The sequence below is a fragment of the Quercus suber genome, unplaced genomic scaffold (assembly GCF_002906115.3).
Source record: "Quercus suber isolate HL8 unplaced genomic scaffold, Cork oak 2.0 scaffold_258, whole genome shotgun sequence".
NCBI lineage: Eukaryota > Viridiplantae > Streptophyta > Magnoliopsida > Fagales > Fagaceae > Quercus > Quercus suber.
The window spans coordinates 573,019-597,882 of NW_027069714.1; the positions used below are offsets into that span (position 1 = coordinate 573,019).

A 24,864-nucleotide genomic window follows, 5' to 3' on the forward strand; every position below is an offset into this window, starting at 1 on the left:
TTTTACTTCTACTTCAAAATAGTAGAACGTGGTCCAAATCATAAGCTTTTGGATATAGATTTACTCTGAAAATTTCTAAGTGTTTAGCAATTGTCTAGGTGACTCCATGTTAGATGACCTTCTTCCACTTGGATGACCTTTCTGGTCTTGGACGACACTATAGATGAATTGGAGATAGTCTAATTTTTGGTTCACCATCATATATAAATAATAAAAATATAAACATCAGGAAAATGACTTCAATAATGTTATTTTATAGGGAGGTATGCCCCAAAATGTGATGGAAGCTACCAAGGGAGATACATAGGAAGTTAATTGGTATATTCAAATATTTGTGGAAGAAATCAAGATAATTCTAGCTGATTTTCTTTTTTCTTTTTTTTTTTGTGAACAAGAGTAATTATTGTGGTAAGGCTAATTTCATGGGATTGTTTTTTTTTCTAATTTTTTTAATTACAAAATTTTAATTAATGATTGAAAAATGTTTTCTCAATTTTTTTTTATAATTTTTTTAAAAAGTTGATAAAAATAACTTAAGTGAATAAATTTAAAACTTAAAGTATTAAAAAGAATAAATGCAAAATTAAAAATATAAAATAAATTTTGTTAAAATTTAAATAGTATGTATTACATTTCAGCCAAAGATCTTCAAAACTTAATCGAGTCAAAGAATTTGCTTTTTAGTGTTTTAAAATTTTTAAAGTTTAAATGAAAATGTTTAGAATTTAAATTCATCATATTCTATTTTCACCTTTTCTTAAAAAAAAAAAAAAAAACTTCAATCATATTTCTCACTTTACCACCCCATTTTTAAATAAAAATAAATATTAATAAATATCACATCATTCGCCACAAGCCACGTGGGGCCACATATCACCACAGGAATTGTAAACAAAGAACTATTGAAAATGGACGTGGAGAATTTAGAACAGCATCCACCAAACCTACCCAACTTCTCTCGCATTTTCTAATCATTTCTCTATTCGGCGTCTGACTTAAAACTCAAACACTTCCACACACACTAAAACCTAAACCCTAAACCCTGGTGAAGTATAGAACTTCAGATCTATCTCTTGGATTCAGTGGCAAATACGGTGATGGCAGCATATATAGATCAAGGGAAGAGAGGTGTTGTTTTTAAAAACAATTAACAAAACAAAACAGAAATCTTCTATGCACAGAAAGCCCAGAGGAAAGAATGACACACAATTACGCAGAATAAAACACAGAGAGAGAGAGAGATGGAATGCATACGGGATTATCAATATTATTATTATGTGATACTGTTGGCATATTGTTGTTAGTACTAGTCTCTGAAGAAGGAGGCACCTCAGCTTGAATCATAAAGTCACCAGATTGTTGACTTGCTTGGACATCGTGACCTCCCACGGTTGCGTGCATAGCTGTACTTTGAGATCTCACTTCTTTCTTAACTTCTTCCCTTGTTTCTAGCATCACAATTTACGAACCAAGTTTTCAACGCATTTGCTGAACTTATAATATGCATTTTATATATGAGTAATTTACTGTACTCAGAAAAAAAGAGGGGAGTATGGTATTCACTAGTAGGTAACCTTTTATACTAGGTTACTTCTTTTTTTTTTTTTTTTTTTTTTTTTTTTTTTTTTCATATTTGACGGTTTTATCCTCATATTGTGCAGTTTCAATATCAAATGTGACAGTTATTTTCTTACATTTGTGTTTCCTTACTTTTTCTTATATTGGACGGTTCCATCCTCACATTGTGCAGTTCCAACATCACATGTGACAGTTTTTTTCTCATATTTGGTGGTTTCCTTACTTTTTTTTTCTCACATTTGACGATTCTATCTTCACATTGTGCGGTTCTAACATTACATATGACAGTTATTTTGTCACATTGGATGATTCTTTTACTTTTTTTCTCACATTGACGGTTTTATCCTCATAGTGTGCAGTTCTAACATCATATGTAACAGTCTTTTTTCACATTTGATGTTCCTTAATTTTTTTCTCACATTTGACGGTTTCATCCTCACATGTGACAGTTCTTTTCTCACATTTGGTGGTTCCCTTATTTATTTATTTTTTTTCACATTTGACGGTTCTATTATCACATTATGTGGTTCCAACATTACATATGACAGTTTTTTTCTCACATTGGGTGGTTCACTTATTTTTTTTCTCACACTTGACAGTTTCATCCTCACATTGTGTAGTTTCAACATCACATGTGACAGTTCTTTTCTCACATTTGGTGGTTCCCTTACTTTTTTTTTCACATTTGACGATTCCATCCTCACATTGTGCAGTTCCAACATCACATGTGACAGTTCTTTTCTCACATTTACTGGTTCCCTTACTTTTTTTTCTCACATTTGGCGATTTCATCTTCACATTATACAGTTCCAACATCACATATGACAGCTCTTTTGTCACAGGGCGGTTCCTTTACTTTTTTCTCACACTTAACGGTTCCATCCTCATATTGTGCAGTTCCAATATCACATGTAACCGTTCTTTTCTCACATTTGGTAGTTACACTTTTTTTTTTTTTTTCACATTTGACAGTTCCATCCTCACATTGTGCAATTCCAACATCACATGTGATAGTTTTTTTCTCACATTTTGTGGTCCTATTACTTTTTTTTTCACATTTGACGGTTCCATCCTCACATTGTACGGTTCCAACATCACATATGACAGTTCTTTTGTCACATTGGTGGTTCTCTTACTTTTTTCTCACACTTGACGTTACTATCCTCACATTGTGCAGTTCCAACATCACATGTGACAGTTCTTTTCTCACATTGGGTGGTTCCTTACTTTTCCTCACATTTGACGATTCAATCTTCACATTATACAGTTCCAACATCACATGTGATAGTTCTTTTCTTACATTTGGTCGTTCCCTTACTTTTTTTCTCACATTTTACGGTTTCATCTTCACATTGTACAGTTCAACATCAAATGCGACAGTTCTTTTCTCACATTTGTAGTTCTCTTACTTTTTTTTTTCATATTTGACGGTTCCATCCTTACATTTGTACAGTTCTAACATCACATGTGTCAGTTCTTTTGTCACATTTGGTGGTTTCCTTATTTTTTTTCTCACATTTGTCAGTTTCATCCTCACATTGTGCAATTTCAACATCATATGTGACTGTTCTTTTCTGACGTTGGGTGGTTCCCTACCTTTTTCTTACATTTGACGGTTTCATTCTCACATTATGCAATTCCAACATCATATTTGACAGTTCTTTTCTCACGTTGGGTGGTTCCCTTACTTTTTTCTCACATTTGAAGGTTTCATCCTCATATTGTGCAGTTCCAAAATCACATGTGACTGTTCTTTTTTCACGTTGGGTGGTTCCCTTACTTTTTTCTCACATTTGACGGTTCCATATCACATTATGCAGTTCCAACATCATATCTTATAGTTCTTTTCTCACGTTGGGTGGTTCCCTTATTTTTTTCTCGCATTTGAAGATTTCATCCTCACATTGTGCAATTTCAACATAACATGTGACTGTTTTTTTCTCAAATTTGGTGGATTCCCTTACTTTTTTTCCTCACATTTGACGGTTTCATTCTCACATTGTGCAATTCCAACATCATATGTGTCATTTTTTTGTCACATTTGGTAGTTCCCTTATTTTTTTCTCATATTTGACAGTTCCATCCTCACATTGTGCAGTTCTAACATCACATGTAACAGTTCTTTTCTCATATTTGGTGGTTCCCTTACTTTTTTTCTCACATTTGATGGTTCCATTCTCACATTGTGCAATTCAACATCATATGTGTTAGTTTTTTTGTCACATTTGGTAGTTTCCTTATTTTTTCTCATATTTGACAGTTCCATCCTCACATTGTGCAGTTCCAACATCACATTTAACAGTTCTTTTCTCATATTTGGTGGTTCCCTTACTTTTTCCTCACATTTGACGATTTCATTCTCACATTGTGTAGTTCCAACATCAAATGTGACAGTTCTTTTCTCACATTCGAAGGTTCCTTTACTTTTTTCTCACATTTGACGATTTCTTCCTCATATTGTGCAGTTCTAACATCACATGTGTTAGTTCTTTTGTCACATTTGGTGATTCCCATATTTGTTTCTCATATTTGATGGTCCATCTTTACATTGTGTAGTTTCAACATCACATGTGACAGTTCTTTTCTCACGTTGGGTGGTTCCCTTATTTTTTTCTCACATTTGACGGTTCCATCCTCACATTGTGTTGTTCCAATATCACATTTGATAGTTCTTTTGTCACGTATAATGGTTCCTTTTTTTTTTCTCAAATTTGATGGTTCCATTGTTATATTAAGTAGTACCAACATTGCATCTATTCTATTTTTGATACATGTGACAGTTCTTTTGTCACATGTGACAGTTCTTTTCTCACATTTGGTGGTTCCCTTACTTTTTCTCACATTTGATTGTGCAGTTCTAACAGCACATGTGATAGTTTTTTCTTACATTTGGTAGTTTCCTTACTTTTTTCTCACATTTGATGGTTCTATTGTCACATTAAGTAGTACCAACATCGCATCTGACTATATTTTATCATATTCAGTGGTACCCTATTTTTTTATTCTCAAATTTTACTGTTCCATAATTACATTGGGCAGTATCCACATTACTTTGACCTTATTTTTGTCAAATTTGGTGGTACTCTATTTTTTTTCCTTACAATTGACAGTTCAATCGTCACAATAAGTACTACCAATATCACATCTAACCATAATTTTATATTTAGGTTTATCACTGAGTTCACTTTTTTACTTACTAATAACCGCTCATCACAATAGTATTTTTTTTTAAGTTATTAAAAAATTTAGATCTAAAATCGAAAACCAAAAAAAAAAAAAAAANTTTTTTGAGAAGGAAAAGAGATGGATACTTGATAGTAATACTAGAGAGATTATAAATTTTACTATATAAATCTTACAAAACGATTTTAAATAAATGAGTAATATGCAACAATTGAGAAATATGTGTCCGTCGCATCAAAATATTAAATAAATAAGAAATATGAAAAAGTATTTAATATTAAATAATATCACATCGGCTATATTAAAATTCAATAATTAAGAAATATGTGCACAAAATAACCAAATCAGCATTTCACCATAATTCTAAAAGGTATTAGTGAGGTGGTTATTTTTCACATATGTCTTTTATTTATTAGATTTTGATACGACTAACATGTTAATATTTGATACTAAATAACTTCTCTCATTACAAAACTACCAAACATCAGGATAAGAAACAAGAGTGGGTTCCACATGGGCTTCAAGTTGGTGTGATTGGAATATCAGATGTTTCCATTAGATGTAGTTGCAAAACATAATCATCAAAGGAAAAAAAAAAAAAAAAAAAAAACCTAATTCACACCTTTTTGTCTCTAAGCTAATTCACATCTCCTTAACTCTAACTCACACCTTTTTGTCTCACTACTCATCAAAACCTAAAGAAAAATTGTAAGTATTCACTTGTTGAGTAATTAACTGTTATAACATATCCCAATTCATCAGCTTCTGGTGACAATTTATTTCAATAGTAGCCCTTCTTATTATTTTTACAAGTAAAATTAAAAAAATTAACAAAAAAATAATATTGTGTTGGAAAAAGTTTAACTCCAAACTAATTTCATCCAATCCATATGCTAATTAAAAAAACCATTGATTTAGAAAGGAAAAAAAAAATCCATTGATTTGATTTATAATATTAATCGCATAATTTTTAAATAAATCATGTAACTTGTTTAAACAATATACACAGATATTTTATATCCTTTCTTACAGTGACTAAGTGAAAATTGCTCCAAGCCAGGTTTGGAGCTAAATTGGTTTAATCAACAAGGCTATATTTTTCCCTTTTGGTTGTAAATTTTAGAATTGCAACTAAACCATAGTAATGGACAGAAAAATTTCCAAGCCCACGGCCGAACGGATCACTTTCGTTTATTTATATATTTATTTTTTAAAGCCACATCCCTTCGTGTCTACTGTCTACTGTCAAATTTAAAAGCTTCGGGGTCTTTGTTTTTAATTTTCAAAGTTCTTTTCTTTAAATTAAGTTTTTTTTTTTATCAACTTCTATTAAGAATTGAGTATTTTAAGTTTTTTCATTCTAATTTTTTTAATTACAAAATTTTAATTAATGATTGAAAAATGTTTTCTCAATTTTTTTTTATAATTTTTTTTAAAAAGTTGATAAAAATAACTTAAGTGAATAAATTTAAAACTTAAAGTATTAAAAAGAATAAATGCAAAATTAAAAATATAAAATAAATTTTGTTAAAATTTAAATAGTATGTATTACATTTCAGCCAAAGATCTTCAAAACTTAATCGAGTCAAAGAATTTGCTTTTTAGTGTTTTAAAATTTTTAAAGTTTAAATGAAAATGTTTAGAATTTAAATTCATCATATTCTATTTTCACCTTTTCTTAAAAAAAAAAAAAAAACTTCAATCATATTTCTCACTTTACCACCCCATTTTTAAATAAAAATAAATATTAATAAATATCACATCATTCGCCACAAGCCACGTGGGGCCACATATCACCACAGGAATTGTAAACAAAGAACTATTGAAAATGGACGTGGAGAATTTAGAACAGCATCCACCAAACCTACCCAACTTCTCTCGCATTTTCTAATCATTTCTCTATTCGGCGTCTGACTTAAAACTCAAACACTTCCACACACACTAAAACCTAAACCCTAAACCCTGGTGAAGTATAGAACTTCAGATCTATCTCTTGGATTCAGTGGCAAATACGGTGATGGCAGCATATATAGATCAAGGGAAGAGAGGTGTTGTTTTTAAAAACAATTAACAAAACAAAACAGAAATCTTCTATGCACAGAAAGCCCAGAGGAAAGAATGACACACAATTACGCAGAATAAAACACAGAGAGAGAGAGAGATGGAATGCATACGGGATTATCAATATTATTATTATGTGATACTGTTGGCATATTGTTGTTAGTACTAGTCTCTGAAGAAGGAGGCACCTCAGCTTGAATCATAAAGTCACCAGATTGTTGACTTGCTTGGACATCGTGACCTCCCACGGTTGCGTGCATAGCTGTACTTTGAGATCTCACTTCTTTCTTAACTTCTTCCCTTGTTTCTAGCATCACAATTTACGAACCAAGTTTTCAACGCATTTGCTGAACTTATAATATGCATTTATATATGAGTAATTTTACTGTACTCAGAAAAAAGAGGGGAGTATGGTATTCACTAGTAGGTAACCTTTTATACTAGGTTACTTCTTTTTTTTTTTTTTTTTTTTTTTTTTTTTTTTTTCATATTTGACGGTTTTATCCTCATATTGTGCAGTTTCAATATCAAATGTGACAGTTATTTTCTTACATTTGGTGTTTCCTTACTTTTTCTTATATGGACGTCCATCTCTTTTCCTTCTCAAAAAAAAAAAAGTATCCATCTCTCTTTCTTATCAAAAAAAAAAAAAAAAAGATCCATCTCTCTTGCTGAGTTACTAAAGACATGAACTAAGTAAAGAGCTAACCTATATTTGGAATTCAAGTGCCAAGGTTCAGAAATCCTCACGGCATCGTGTTTATGGCCCAAGGAATGAGATTTATGCTGGCAAGAATGGTGGGTTTATAAGCTTATTTTGCGTTTTAAGTACTAGGGCTCTCTGAATTCCAAGGTGTTTTACATCATCCTACCCAAAGCACTGGGCAAACTCTCTTTCCATAGATCTCTTAAACATAGTGAAGAGTCTTTTGGAGATTAGTCCCTCATACCAAGTTACATGCTTAATAAAAGCTTGTTGGATTTAATTTTTATCCAACTTTGTTCCAGACTGGCCTTATCCACTTCTTGATACATGTTGATTGAGTTATGAATAAGTTATTTTGGTTGTGAGGCATATGCTATTGATGGCTCCTAAGTCCTAACTAACTTTTGGTTGCTTATTTCATGAAATTTAATGTTTTTCAGGAGAAGCAGCCCCAGAGACAATGGCCATAATAAGGGGAGGGAAAGAGTAGCCGTGGATCTAATGCGAAAATGTTTTGTTGGCCATAATAATAGCATAAGAGCAATGTAGCATTGTTAATTGGATAAGGGAAATATTATGCTTGTAAGTGGTAATTGATCTACCTTCGTTTCGTCAATTTAGTTGATCAGATTTGGTTGGGGATGCATGTGCATGACTTTATTAATTGTGTGAAAGAATGACACATTGACGGACGCTGTATCTCACCAAAACATTCTTCTGCTATATTATTAAGACTACAGTTTGTGAAGAATTAGTGGTCTGACCCCATGACATGTGTTTGGTGCCTTTGGACCCTGGTTTAATAAGGGCAGTGCAAGTCTCTGTACTCACTACTCAGGGCAGCTAACAAATTTGGAGGCGCGATATATTTAAATGGTGTCTTTTTGTTATCACTTAAAAAACATTTAACTAGTATTTAATATCATAATTTCTTAATAACAAAAATCTATTCCTTATATTTTGTAATATGCTCTTTTTTTCTTTTTCTTTTTTTTTTGGAAAAATGCAAAAGTTATAACAAATTTTACTTTAAAAAAACTTTCATTTAAAAAAACTTTCAAATGATGTAAAAATGAATGCAATTAGTAACACTTCAACAAGATAATAAACAAGTATTTGCATGAATGAAATTAGGGATATTATAAATTTTATAACATGAAACTTACAAAGATATATCATTAATCACAAAAAATAATTCAAAAATGCATTTAATAGGTTATTGACGTCCACATATCATATTAATTTTCACATTAATTTGTAAACTTTTCAAGTAAAATTAATAATATTTCTAGCATTTTCCTATTTGAATTATTTCTTGCGATTAGTAACACATATATTTATAAGGAAAAATGCTAGAGATACAAATTCTTTTACAAACTAATGATGTGATAAATGATTATAGATAAATAAAAAAGTGATGTTATTAGTAAGCTCAGATGAGAACAAGTAAGAAGTTGACCACAACAATAGTTTATAAAAATATTGTAAAATAGTTTGTAAAACTATTGCATTACTCTACTTGTAAGACCCATGTATCTAAAATTGTATCATCTCTAGCATTTCTCAATACTTTGAAACTTCTTAAAAGTAAAAAAAATATATAAAACTTTTTTTTCCCCTATATCTCTAAATTTTTTTAAAATATATCAAATTTTGCCCCAAAATTTGGGGCCTTTCTCTAGTAGGGGGCCCTAGGCAGTGGCCTAAGTGGCCAACCCTGTGTACTGATATGCATTATTAAGAGTTTAAATTATGTCTGGATGTAGTGTAAAACTCACAGGTTACACCCTCCAATGGGAGAACGCCAAATAATCAATTTATTAAAAAAAATCATTACAACTTCTCTCTCACCCACACTTCCTTTCACAGACCACCAGCAACTACAACTGTTGCCACACTGCTGCTCCGTGCTCTCCTAAACCCGAAACCTTCAAGCACCGATCTTACACACCTCATTAAAAAAAAAATTAAATCACTTAAGATGTCAAGTACTTAGAGCATCCGTAGCAGATGTTGCAAAAACCAATGTCATTTTAACACACCAAAAGCCTACTTTATTATTTTACCACATCATTTTACAACATCCCATTTATCAGATGTTTTATCATTCAATTCTATACATTAAAATAATATTTACTACACATTAAAATAATATATTATCTCCTCCCTATCATCACCATCAACAACAACGGCACATCCACCACTGCCGCAACAATGGCCACAAACAGCAACAACACTGGCCAACCCCCACCAGCACAAACCCACATCCACCAACTCCACCTTAAAAAAAAAAGAGATCGGCACAAGCACAAATCCCAAACCCATCGGCACCATCCCAAATCTCAAATCCATAGCACCATCCCAAAATCAACCAACCACCGCTCAAATTAGCCAACCACGACTCAAATTAATCAAACACAACCCACAACAACCACCCTAAAAAACACCGCCACAATCACCGCAAGAGAAAGAAGAGAGATCTGGCAGTGTGCGAGATGGTAGAGGGTGAGATCGGAGAGACCTAAACGACCTGGACGGCGAGATGGTGGCAAAGTGAGATCAAAGAGACCTGGACAGCGAGACACGGCGGCGTTTTGGCCCTTCTCGTCTTGGACGTCGACGATGACGATGGCTCGTGTGCTGTGATCAGCGAACTTGTGAGTCGTGGCCTCGCCCATGCCGCTTGCGCCTCCAGTGATAATGACCACCTTGCCTTGGAGCTTATTGTTTGAAGATTTGAACATTGGAACCCATCCTTCACTAGAGAGAGGGCGATTAGACAGAGAGGGAGGAGAGAGAGCAAAATCCAGAGAAGTGGAGATGGAGTGGCTAAGTGGGATGAGAGAGAAAGATGAATAATAAAAAAATAATTAAGTATCAATGCCATTTGAGTCTGTATCGTGGCAAAATGCAACAGTACTATAGCATGTGACAAAAATTTGGCACATCTGAAAAAACTCCGTTTTTGTGTTTGGTGTGCCAAATATTTGGCATTTGGCACATTTGTTGTGGATGCTCCTAAGAAAATATTATTCTCTTTAATTACAATTCTCAATTCAGGAGTGTGGCGGGAGATGAGACGAAGTCAGTTGACAGAGCAGGGAAATTAAAGCAGATGTGATCTTGTTGACTTGGTTTCATTTTTTATGAATCTAGTGCACCTTAAGTTTTATTTTTTATGAATCTGTATTGTTTCAGCCACTTGTTAATTGCTAGAACCATCTAGAAGTTCTCGTTCTTTGTGCTATGATAGCTTCTCACCAATGCGTTTTATATGATCAACTAGGAGGCATGCTTTGAAAATAGTGTTAAAAATATGAGAGATTCCCATTTCAAAATTTCAAGAGCAAAATCTTCATTCCTTGGGTGCTAGGAAGTTAAACCCATTTTTTTTTTTTTAATTTTATTTATTTTATTTATTTTTTTAAAATAATCTGAAAAGCTTTATTGAAAGAAACTCAAAGCAAAGAAGTAAACAGCCCAGGAGCTACATTCTGCCTAATGATATCAACAAAAATATAAGGCCCTATACATGGATCTATCTCACCTACACGGGAATTATATAAGGACAAGACTGCCGAAACATGGGCTGCTTGGTTTGTCAGCTCTATTAACCCAGCAAAAGGAGCACTCTGAAAAGCAATTAGAGATAGAGACAGCCTCTTCTATGTAGTTCTTGATCCTCCAAGGTCAATCTCTAGACTGTTGGGAGATAGCATCAAACATGTTTTAGAGTCTCCTTCCAACACAGCCTAAGGAACCTCATTCTCCATTGCCAATTGAACAGCCCACAACAGGGCTTCGGCTTCAGCTTGGAGAGGGATGATGGTAATAATCTTTTTAGAGCCAGAGAGGGATGATGGTATTAATCTTTTTAGAGCCAGCTAAAACCACCATCCCTCTCCAATCTCTCAACACAACAGAAATGGAAGAGAAATTAATCCAAATAGCTGCATCACAATTAAACTTAAACCAATCCCTTCTAGGAGCAGAACCTTAAGCATGAGTCTGCGGACACACATATCAAACAAGTCTATTATGATCATTGATTTGACACTTTTTTCTTGCAAGACCCAAGGGGCCAAGCCCAAAAGGTTGAATGCTCTGGTGAATTATGCAAGCGTGATTGGGGGCCAAGGAAATTTGACCCTGTCTGAACCTTTGGCAATCTACATTGATTACAATGCAACCCTCTTTTATTTATTGTCGTTATTCATGTTATTTTCCTATTTCCAAATTCACTCAAGGTTTAACTTGGTGTAATAGTGCAGAAGATCAAACAAAACTAAACCTCAAAACTTTTTCTAAAATAAAAATCTTAAGATTGAATACACAGCCCCAAGACAACTACAATGAATAGTATTAGCAAAGCAAAGATGCTGCCCCAACATGTGATAACTTATTTTAAAGATTACTAAAATCACAATCCTTCATTCCAACATTGTGTCAATACTGAAAGTCAGGAATTAATTAAAAAAGAAACAATGTTGAAATCTACTAAAACCAAATTTATGTCTTCCTTGTACATTCACTAATGTCTCAACTTTCAATCCTCCCTCCCATCTATCATCAGCCAAAAAACAAAGATGGTAAACAGCTAGTAACTGCAAATAGCTACGTGCCAAAAGAATGCAAATGAGTAAATTAGATAACAGTGCTACCTTGCATTCCAGTTGTCAACAAATATTGTGCCAACTTGAAAATTGTGGCATGTGGGTACTTGTCACGCAGCTTAGCACCATCACAGTGGAATATTTCCCATGCATATTTATAAATCAGAACACATTAATCTATTAAGGCATCATTGCTGGCTTGATTACTACCATGAAGATCTGGGAGGTCAAAACTAACGGAGAACTTGATCCATCTCTCTCTCCACTTGAGACAGGGCTGCATCACAAGGCCAATTACCATAGCACCGATACTTACAAGAAATACCTTGAGTGTAGAAAGAGCCAACACAGCGCAAATCAATATGGTTGGCAGAATACACATAAGAATGGCTCCAATTGTTCCCACAGGTATCTTGTAAGGCCGAGATGCAAATGGATGTTTTACTAGGAATTCCAAAATCATTCCGAAACAGTACAAGAAAATTTTCTGCTGCTACAATCTCTTGGAAGCTCAGCCATGACAGCAAAAGCATGCTAGAAGCTGAGCACGCTAATAGGGATTCTATTCTCAGCTTCTAGCGTGCTCTTGCTGAGCTTCCAAGAGATTGTAGCAGCAGAAAATTTCTTGTACTGTTTCGGAATGATTTTGGAATTCCTAGCATTTGTATGGTTACGAGTAAAACATCCATTTGCATCTCGGCCTTACAAGATACCTGTGGGAACAATTGGAGCCATTCTTATGTGTATTTCGCCAACCATATTGATCTGCGTTGTGTTGGCTCTTTCTACACTCAAGGTATTTCCTGTAAGTATCGGTGCTGTGGTAATTGGCCTTGTGATGCAGCCCTGTCTCAAGTGGAGAGAAAGAGATGAATCAAGTTCTCCGTTAGTTCTGACCTCCCAGATCTTCTTGGTAGTAATCAAGCCAGCAATGATGCCTTAATAGATTAATGCGTTGTGATTTAGTAAAGCATCCATTTGATAGTTGTGCTACAATCATGGTTCAACATATTTTATAAAGGTGTACCTGCAAAACATATTTAACAATTTTTTTTAATACCAAGAAGCAGATAGGTTTCCATACAAAGAGATTCTAAGTTTATATAGATTCTAAGCTAACCTTCAAATAATGAAGACACCACATCATTTTTTCTGCCCACTTAGTTCTTAATTTGTACATTTGTGGTTCTCTTTGTTTATTTCTTTGTTTTTTATTTTTGGCAACTAAGTTTTTGTCATTAAGTAGGACATATAGAATATGGGTAGATTGTGGTGATTATTTTAAAAATTTATTGTCAAATAATCCTTAATCCAAAATTTGCTATCAAATTATTCACTTAAAAATAATAAAAACTTTCTTACCCGTAGCTATGTTAATTTTTTTCACTCGTGTTAGTTAACCAAGATTGGCATGAGCAACAATAAAGAAAACACAATGAGACCAACCAATCCTTGAGAACCAAAGAACGCTGATTACTTATAGCATATAACATGGGGAAAAAATGAACACAAGCTAAGTATATGCAAGTGCTTTAATAAACTTTTCCCAATTTAACTGTTTCTAATCCCCAAGAAAATACATAACAAACAAATATGATTAATAGAATTGTCAAGTCGGAAATAAAATTTATAAATTTTCTTTCAAGCATTTTATCAAACACTATGGATTCAAAATAAAATATATAATTACTCTTGGGATCTTTGCAATGTGAATCCAACAAAAGTTTGGCCTCAGTTGACGTTTTGAAGGTCAGCCAATCCATACATGTACATGGGTCTGTGCTTCAATTGCACATGCGTGGAGGAGCATTTTTTTTAAATTTTTTTATTAAGTTTCTTCCTCATTGATCATTCTAAACAAAACCAGATTACTTATCAAATTGTCTTTTACTTAAGGTCTATAGTACGAAATCTAACAAATTTTCTTAATCACATCCCCATGTAACATATTTATATCACTTACCCAAAGACCAAGTCATAAATTACAGAAACGGTGTGGGTCAGTAAAAATCTCAACCAGCAAACAATTCAAATATAAAAAATTAAAAATTAAAAATTAAAAAAAATTTAAAAAAAAAAAAAACCAGCATCTAGTCTGTTTATCAAAAACCCATTACCAAACAACATCAAAGAATGAACAAACAGAGTAATAGTATTTTGTACCTCTTTGATACAGAAGAAGGGTCTGATAAATTAAGGGCCGGTGGTTTTCCTCCTTGGGTTTAGTCCTGCCGACTGCAACAGGTAAAGTTGAAGTTTCAATCTCCCTGAGTCTGAGTACCCTCAAACATTGTAAACCACAAACTTAGCACCCCAAGTAAAATAAAAGATAAAAATGAAAGATAGAAATAGAGAGGGAGAGAGAGAGTCAGCAATATTTATTTACATGCAGACATTGATGAAGGAGTTGTTGTCCATGAGCTTGTAGAGGAAGAGTCGATCCATCAATATATAACCAATCAATCTTCAACACTTTTTTTGGCTGTAATTGAGGGAAGAGAAAGGAAAAAAAATGAGTAAATGCAGAAGAAGGGAAGAGAAATTTATACATTGATGAAAAGGGAAGCTGAAAGAGTTAAATTTTTGCTGGAAGAACTGAAGAGTTAAGAGAGAGAAAGAAGTGAACTGCTTTTTGCTGAAACGAATTAAGTTCTGAACTTAAATGCTGCAAAGAACTCACATAGTGCGTCCATGCCTTCCGCACAAGGTCTCAACTTTTTTTTTTTTATATATATATTGATGATTATTTAAGGGTAATATTTAAATAAATCGCATAACTTATTGATAGAAGTTATATATTTATAAATAAATAAATATATATATATATATATTTTTTTTTTTTTGAGAAACAAAGTTGAATATTTACATGGTTACTCTAGTCCTAGCAACCATCTAAATTTACATGAGTTTAAATAATTTAATGTGTGTGATTTTTAGAGTTAGAAGCGCAAAATTTAACCAAACTTTAGCAATGTTTATATCTTAAACATTATTATTTTATTCAACCCCAATTATTTTAATCTCACAAAACATAGAGAAAGAATAAAAACAAAAAAGAATAGGGATAGAATAAAAAAATTTAAATAAAGTGGTAACCGGTTAAGAGAATAAAATATTAAATGTAGAGTATACTGATAAGGTAGTTATATAAAATAGATAAAATAGTTTTTTTTTTTTTTTGAGCAATTTTGAGGTGTCCCACTCCCATACTTGTGAGATGAAGAGATATAAAAACAAGTAACGTATCTACTATCTGACATATTAGATTTTTATTTAAGTGAAGAAGAAGAAGAAGAATAGATACAACTCATAAAAAGTGTTTCTTTTAGTTTGGTATAACTTGTTTTCGTTGGTTTATTTTAGAGAATTAATTAGGCAAAAATAGATTTTTTTTTTTTTTGGTCAAGACTCAAGAGGCTGAATTATATTAGATTAACTGGGTAAAAATAGAATTGAATCTTAAAAGACTGGACTTTAGAGAGTTGTGTATAAGACTTACAAGTAAATAAAAACATCAGCTTCAAAAAGAATACAAAATTACAATCGTATCCCTAATAGTGTCTTGTTAAATGTGAGGAGGGATATGATGTTGTAATTGGCTTAAAAAAAAAACAATAAATAATTAAATAAATCAAAGAGAGAAACCAAGCCGTGGGTGATACCGTACCGTACCGGCCATTGCACCGGAATCCACACAAACCGATCACACCGGAATCCCAAAGAAAACCAGTAAAAAACCCATTCTTCAACCAAATCAGAAACGTCCAAACCACTTTCAGTTCCAAATTTAACACACAAATCGGAGAGATCCTGCTGTCCTGAACAGTTTGAACATCAACGATACTCACCTAAAATGGTAGCAGCAACCCAAATCGGAGACTCAAATGGCGGCAACTATTTCACCTCTCACCGCCAACGGACTGAACCAGTAAAGCTTCACACCTTCGAACTACTAGCACCCCCAAACAAATCAACCACCATCGATCTATGTGGATCAGTTCTTGAGAGAGAGAGAGAGAGAGAGAGAGAGAGTTCACATGAGAGAGTCTGTGATGAAATGAGTAAAAGAGAGGGAGGTGAGAGTTAGGTAAAAGAGAGAGAAATGCTCGGTTATTGAAGTAATTGTGAATTTGTGCACAATTTTTCACAAAGCTGATGTGTTTTTTGGGATCAAAATACGTAAAAAGAGTAAGAGCATCCTCATCAGGTGTGCCAAATGCCAAATATTTGACATATGGCATACCAAACCTCAAAATATGAGCCTCATGAGATGTTCCAAATGTCAAAAATTTTGGCACACAGCTACAGTACCGTCTCAAATATGAGATGGTACGGACAGCCATGCCAATTTTTTTTTTTTATTTGTTTATTCACTCAGACTCTCTCTCATATATTCAGTCGGACTCTCTCTTTCCCTTCTCTCATTTGCGTTCATTCTTTTCTCTCTGCGTCTTCGTTCTTCTTTGTTGCCAATCTCGTCGAAGCCGCCAATCTCGCCGCTGATCTCGCCGGAGCCATAGTCGTCCTCCACAACTCCCTTTTCACTCTCATTCTCTTCCTCTCTCATCCTCAAGCCGCTGAAGCCGATCTCGCCTAAAGCCACCTCAAGCCGCTGAAACCGATTCGCTTGAAGCTGCCTGAAGCCAATCTCGCCGCTAACGTCTCCCGCCTAAAGCCGACCTCGCCGCCTGAGCTATGGGTTTGTTTGATTTGGGATGGGTTTTGAGGTTTGTGAATGTGGTGGGTTGTGGGTTAGTTGTGGCAGTGGTACTGTGGTTGTGGCGGCAATTTGGTGGTGATTATTGGGTAGTTGTGGTTATTTTTTGGGTTGTTGTGATTTTTTTTTTTCTGGTTGTGTTTTTTTTTTTTTTTTAAAGTGCCGTTGGTGGATGTGGGTTTGTGCCGGTGGTGGTTATCGGTGTTGTTGCGGCAGTGGTTATTGGTGGCCGTTATTGCGGCAGTGGTGGAGGAGCTGTTGTTGTTGTTGTTGCTGATGAGGATGAGAATGATAGGGAGAAATTTTACCGTTTGAAGTTTTTTTTTTTTAATGATATTTTAATGTGATGGATATATTATTTTAATGTATGGGATTGAAAAATAAAACACCTGATAAATGAGATATTATAAAATGATGTTGTAAAATAGTAAAGTAGACTTTTGATGTGTCAAAATGGCATTTTTTATACAACAGCTGATGAGAATGCTCTAACTATATCTATTTTGCAAAACTATACAAAACCTGATGTGGTTACTCTGTGCTGCGCTAAGAGAGTGAAAACCCAAGACTTCTTTATTTCTTTTTCTTTTTTTTCTTTTTTTTTTTTTGGGAAAGGATAACCGATAACCCAAGACTTCGGCAACGAGACAGAGGACAATGAAAATGTGTACTGTAGGCCTTTTATAAGGAGGTTGACCTAATAATGAACGGTACAGATTGGTTCAAGGGTTTTAAAGGCGCTTCTACACCGTTTGATCTATTTTTTGTTAACTGTGTTTGGTTATGTGAATAGTTGGGAGCTGACTCATAATACTTGAGCCGCTGACTCATAATCCTTAACGAGGATGATGGTAACAATAATGTTGTGTTGACAAATGCTAATATTCATGTATATTATGATCTTGAAGTAGATCTTTTTGAAGGATGGGAGTAGATGATCCTATATAATTTGTGTTAACTTAATTATTTGTATTATTTGTTTTCTTTATATGCAATGAACAATTAAGTTTTTTATACTGTGCTTTTTTTTTTTTCTTTGTATGCAATCAACAATTGAAGTAATGTTTTATGGTAAATAGAGATTTTTGAGATAATGTTTTATGATAAATAGATATTTGTGTGTGTGTGTGTGTGTGTGTGTGTGTAAAATAGCGGTAAACTCAAAACGGTACATCAGTATTGACCGGTACTCGAAATATATCGTACCGATGATCAAACCGGTACAGTCTCCGGTACGGTAGTAACTTCCTTCCAAACACATTTTTATTTATATATTTATTTTCTTTTTTTAAAATGAAAAAGATTATATAATTTGATTATTAGGAAGGAATGAATGATTTGAACCTGGTTATGGTTTATAATTATTTATTATAAACCAAAAAAAAAATTTTTTTTTTTTTTGAGAATAAGAAAAAATTATATGAATCTAACTTCTAAAGTACCTTATCCATTTATAAGCACATTTCTCCATGACTTTCATTTGTTTAAATGTTTTTCCAAATGTTTACTATTTTTTTTTTTTTTACTTTATGCTTTTTTTACAAAAAAAAAAAAAAAAAACTTTATGCTTTTATGATTTTTTTTTTCTTTTGATGAGTAACAGAAAGGATTTTATAACTTTATACTTTTATGATATGTATATACAATTTCTTTCTTCTTTAATTTCATCATTCCGAGATAAAATTATTAATATCTTTTCAGACTTGGTAAGTTTAACCTCAAAGGGTTGATAAGAGATTAGAATTACTGATCTCCACTTCAAAAGATGTGGTCACAACTAGGGTGGAAAAGTAAGCTCAAACCTATTTACCCACCAAATTATTAGTTGGGTTAAATGGGCATCAACCCAATTAGACCAATGATTATTAGGTTTTAACTAAAAACTCATTGAGACTCATTTAACCCAAAAACAATACACCCAAATTCAACCCAACCCTTCCATAATATTTATAAAAAAAAAAAAAAAAAAAAAAAAAAAAAAAAAAAAGGCCCTTAGACGTTTCAATGTTTCAGGGTTTTCATTTTCTTTCATTTTCTCGGCCTCCAAATACCTCTCTCTCTCTCTCTCTCTCTCTCTCTCTCACAGAATTGAAATATTTTGGTTCAGGTCTGAGCAAGAATCGATCTCTCTCTTTCTTAACTTGCTCTCTATGAAGAGCATTTCATTAATGGTGGATCTTACTCATTAAGTCGAATCGTTCATTAAGCTGAAGCGAGTACAAGACGACAACAATGTTGGACGAACTTCTCGGTCGAAGACTCGAATCGATGTGACATGGAGCATTTCGTTAACTTTTTAAATTTTGATGTGGTTGTAGTAAGTCGTTGATTAAACTGACGAAGACGTGGATCGATGTAATACGGAGGAAGAGAAAGGTGACTGAGAAGTTTTTGAAGAAAGATGTGGTTGATTTGCTTGCAAATGACTCGATATCAATGCTTATGGAAGAGTAATTACTCGCTTGTTCTTTTAACTTTACGTTATGCTCATCTGATTTGATCTCAGAGTCGATTGAGTTTTTCTTTTTTGTTTGGTTGTTGAGAAAATTTTTGGAGAAAGAAGAATTCAAAATTTTTAATTTTGGTTCATTATCAGAGATAGAGAAAATTTCAAATGGCACAATCTTTGATTTAACTGTGCTCATTAATTAGCATAATCTTTGTTTGGCTACTGAGAAAAAAGAGATGAAATTTGACTATGAAATTCTAACTTTCATTTCTAGGATGAGATTATCAGATTGGACGGTCTGTGTGAAGTATCAGAGCCATCAGATCCTGCAGCTTTCAAACTTCGTTTTCACTTTAATGACATTTTGGTAATTTTGATGATTGGGTAATTAGGTGAATTGGGGTTTATCCATAATAATTGGGATGGGTTGGATTTGGGTTAGAAACAATTAGTTAAATGAGTTTTAATAGGTAAGAGCATCTCCAATAGGTTCGGTATCCAGCTATATTAGCTAAAATTTGGAGAATTTGTGCACTATTCATACTCCAGCAGATTCGGTAAACCTGATTTTTTTTTTTTGCTTATGAACAGTAGCCCATCAAGTTTGATGGGCTACTATACATTAGCTATTAAATTTCTTGTCTTAAAATATTACCAAGTACTTATTATATTAGTTCTTTCTCCCTCCTCCTTCGGATTTTTTTTCTCTCATTCTCTCTGTTGCCGTTGCTACTTTTTTTCTCATAAACCAAATGAAATTAGAAAAATAAAAGGAAAAAAGAAAAAGAAAAGAGAGAGACCTGTTCATGAGCAAAAGAATTAATCCAAACACAAAACACAAAACAAAATTCTATTCTTAAAATAAAGTTGAATCAGAACAAGCAAATATGAAAAAAAAAAAAAAAAAAGAAAAAAAAAAAAAAGAAAGAAAGAACAAGCGATCTGACCCAGCCTGATGGTGGGAGAACAACGAGCAATGGTGGAGATGCTGGAGCGACGGTTAGAGGACGACAAGCCTCTCTCTCTCTCTCTCTCTCTCTCTCTCTCTCTCTCTCTCTCTCTCTCTCTCTCTCTCTCTCTCTCTCTCTCTCTCTCTCTCTCTCTCTCTCTCTCTCTCTCTCTCTCTCTCTCTGTGTGATGTGAAGCAAAGAGATGCTGTAATGTTCTTGATGAGGTGAAAAAGAAAAAAAAAAAAGAGGGGGCTTGGACACTTGTGTGCTTAATTTTCAGAACCGAACCGGAAAGTTGGACCGTAAAAACTGAGAATCGTGATGAAAACCAATTTTTTAAGACTAAAGAACCAGATTTTTAGTTAATTCTGTAAACCCTTAAAACCGAGGTTGGACCACACAAACCGGTGGCAAGAACCGTGCGGTCCAACCCTTTAGCAATTTATTTTATTTTATTTATAAAAACAATTTAACACAATTTTATTCTGCTTAATTAAATTATCCATCTCTTACAAGGAATAAAAAAAATATAATTAAAATCCTTCAAAGATATTCAACTTTACTTCAAAAATTAATCATAAATTTAATGTTTTCATGGTTATTATTTTATTTTATTAACTTTATTATTAAATTATTAAATATATGCTTGAAAATCATTAAATTTCAATCACATATATAGATATATTAGTCAATTTTGCTAGTTTTATAATTTAATATCTATATTTAGGCTTTAATTAATTATTAAATTAATTATGACGTCATCACGATTCGACCCCGATTCGACCTCAGTTCAACCTCAAAAATCTTGAACCTCTCCCTTTTACGGTTCAAAAAATGGTCTAGGTCTGAAAACCTTGCTTGTGTGGAGGAGAAAAATAAGAAAAAGAAAAAAAATGAAAGGAAACGTGGATGAATTTTGTTGGAACTAGTAACAACTTTCTACATAAATTTTGTTGTGAAAGTATTGTGTAAAATGTTGTGAACATAACACTTCTCATTAAAAAATATAGTTGTTAAAAAAAGAATAAATGATGATTAAAAAAAGAATAAACAATAAATAAAGAAATAATATTTAAATGAGATAGAAAATGGGATAGAGAATCTGTTGGAAGTGTATTTGAAAAAGTGAGTAGGTTAAAACTAAATGTCACTATTCATTCTCTAAAAAGTACAAAAATTTACTGAAACTGCTAGAGATGTTCTAAATAAATTTTAGGCGAAAAGCACATTTTCGTCCCTACATTTTCACACGATTTCCATTTTGGTCCATAACTTTTTTTTTTACTGCTTTTAGTCCCTATCCTGGAAAACGCCTATTGTTTTAGTCCTTACCGTCAGCCAACTGACGGAAAAAGCTGAGGTGGCTAACGGCACATTAAAATAATAATTAAAAATTTTATTTTGGCATTAAAAAATGCCACATCAGCATTTAAATTTAAAAAAAATTAATTTATTAATTTTAACTAAATAAAAAAAATTAAAAACAAAATTAAAAACAAAAAAAACACATAAATTGAGATCTAAAAGCAAGAACAGTAAGAACACAAATACATATTTAAGAACAAGAATATTTTCTTTTATTTGACATTTTCTCTTTTTTTTTTTTTTTCCTTAGAAAACAAACACAAGATTAAGCAACAACACAAACAGAAATCCAGTAAGAGCACGAACACAAACACAAACACAAATGCTGACAAATCCAGCACACAAACCCATCAATCCTTCTTCAGCAAAACCAGCAACAAGCCAAAAAAACACAAACACAAATCCAAAGAGTCCACGGCACAGTCCCCAGAACAACCCAAAAAACACAAACACAAGAATAAAAGGCAGATCCGATTCTCAGAGCACCTCTCACCACCATGGACCAATCCACCACCACCAACCACACCTCTCCTCTCAACCCCATGGCGCCGCCGTCTCCGCCTCAAAACCTCCCTCTTTTCTGAGCTCTCAGGCACCGTGGGTGACCTCGGCACCTACATCCCCATCGTCCTAACCCTCACCCTCGTCTCCCACCTCGACCTCGGCACAACTCTCATCTTCACCTCCCTCTACAACACATCNGAAGCAAAGAGATGCTGTAATGTTCTTGATGAGGTGAAAAAGAAAAAAAAAAAAGAGGGGGCTTGGACACTTGTGTGCTTAATTTTCAGAACCGAACCGGAAAGTTGGACCGTAAAAACTGAGAATCGTGATGAAAACCAATTTTTTAAGACTAAAGAACCAGATTTTTAGTTAATTCTGTAAACCCTTAAAACCGAGGTTGGACCACACAAACCGGTGGCAAGAACCGTGCGGTCCAACCCTTTAGCAATTATTTTATTTTATTTATAAAAACAATTTAACACAATTTTATTCTGCTTAATTAAATTATCCATCTCTTACAAGGAATAAAAAAAATATAATTAAAATCCTTCAAAGATATTCAACTTTACTTCAAAAATTAATCATAAATTTAATGTTTTCATGGTTATTATTTTATTTTATTAACTTTATTATTAAATTATTAAATATATGCTTGAAAATCATTAAATTTCAATCACATATATAGATATATTAGTCAATTTTGCTAGTTTTATAATTTAATATCTATATTTAGGCTTTAATTAATTATTAAATTAATTATGACGTCATCACGATTCGACCCCGATTCGACCTCAGTTCAACCTCAAAAATCTTGAACCTCTCCCTTTTACGGTTCAAAAAATGGTCTAGGTCTGAAAACCTTGCTTGTGTGGAGGAGAAAAATAAGAAAAAGAAAAAAAATGAAAGGAAACGTGGATGAATTTTGTTGGAACTAGTAACAACTTTCTACATAAATTTTGTTGTGAAAGTATTGTGTAAAATGTTGTGAACATAACACTTCTCATTAAAAAATATAGTTGTTAAAAAAAGAATAAATGATGATTAAAAAAGAATAAACAATAAATAAAGAAATAATATTTAAATGAGATAGAAAATGGGATAGAGAATCTGTTGGAAGTGTATTTGAAAAAGTGAGTAGGTTAAAACTAAATGTCACTATTCATTCTCTAAAAAGTACAAAAATTTACTGAAACTGCTAGAGATGTTCTAAATAAATTTTAGGCGAAAAGCACATTTTCGTCCCTACATTTTCACACGATTTCCATTTTGGTCCATAACTTTTTTTTTTACGCTTTTAGTCCCTATCCTGGAAAACGCCTATTGTTTTAGTCCTTACCGTCAGCCAACTAACGGAAAAAGCTGAGGTGGCTAACGGCACATTAAAATAATAATTAAAAAATTTATTTTGGCATTAAAAAATGCCACATCAGCATTTAAATTTAAAAAAAATTAATTTATTAATTTTAACTAAATAAAAAAATTAAAAACAAAATTAAAAACAAAAAAACACATAAATTGAGATCTAAAAGCAAGAACAGTAAGAACACAAATACATATTTAAGAACAAGAATATTTTCCTTTATTTGACATTTTCTCTTTTTTTTTTTTTCCTTAGAAAACAAACACAAGATTAAGCAACAACACAAACAGAAATCCAGTAAGAGCACGAACACAAACACAAACACAAATGCTGACAAATCCAGCACACAAACCCATCAATCCTTCTTCAGCAAAACCAGCAACAAGCCAAAAAAACACAAACACAAATCCAAAGAGTCCACGGCACAGTCCCCAGAACAACCCAAAAAACACAAACACAAGAATAAAAGGCAGATCCGATTCTCAGAGCACCTCTCACCACCATGGACCAATCCACCACCACCACACACACCTCTCCTCTCAACCCCATGGCGCCGCCGCTCTCCGCCTCAAAACCTCCCTCTTTTCTGAGCTCTCAGGCCCGTGGGTGACCTCGGCACCTACATCCCCATCGTCCTAACCCTCACCCTCGTCTCCCACCTCGACCTCGGCACAACTCTCATCTTCACCTCCCTCTACAACATCGCCACTGGTCTCCTCTTCGACATCCCCATGCCAGTCCATTTGGGTGTTGGTTTTGTTTTAAATTTCTGGGTTTGTTTTTTGTGGGTTTGATGATTTTTCTGGGTTTATGGGTTTGATTTGTTGGAGGTTTCGGTGGAGGATGGTGTTTGGATGGAGGTTTCGGTGGAGGATGGGGTTTGGAGGTGGTGGCCGTGGCATGCATCAAGAAGAGAATCCATTGTTGCACAAGTGGGTATATGGGTTTGCTTGAAACTTGGACGAGTGGGTATCTGGGTTTGTTTGAGACTTGAGTGACGAATTTTGTTTAGATTTGGGTTTATGAGTTTATTTCTTTGATTTATTTATGGTTTGGTTTGGTTTCCTGGATTTATTTCTTGTTTTTCTGGATTTGATGGAGTAGATTTGGTTGCTGGATTTGGATTTGGATTTGGGGTTTGCTGGAGATTGGATTATTTCATGGATTTAGGAAGAACACGAAGAACATCTTCAGTTCTTAGGAAAAAATAATTGAAAAAAAAATAAATTAAGTTTTGTTTTTTAATTTATTTTTTTTGGTTTAAATTTTCTGACGTGGCTTTTTATATATAAAAAATTAAAATGCTAATGTGGCATATAAAAATGCCAAATAATATTTTTTTAACAATATTTTAATCGCCTCATCAGCGCCACATCAG

The 24,864-nt window shown here is 33.4% G+C and overlaps 1 long non-coding RNA gene across 2 annotated transcripts; it reads right to left on the bottom strand.

The window, feature by feature from the left end:
- Positions 1–11,814: 11,814 nt before the first annotated feature.
- LOC136070769 (uncharacterized) lies at positions 11,815–16,274 on the bottom strand. 2 transcript variants are annotated; one of them, XR_010632015.1, is made up of 4 exons: positions 15,814–16,274; positions 14,528–14,623; positions 14,305–14,414; positions 11,815–13,168 (listed from the first exon to the last, which is right to left on the bottom strand). It is a non-coding gene; the product is annotated as an uncharacterized LOC136070769 (long non-coding RNA). The 2 variants fall into 2 exon arrangements; XR_010632014.1 differs by having other exon boundaries at positions 15,809–16,274.
- Positions 16,275–24,864: the final 8,590 nt, after the last annotated feature.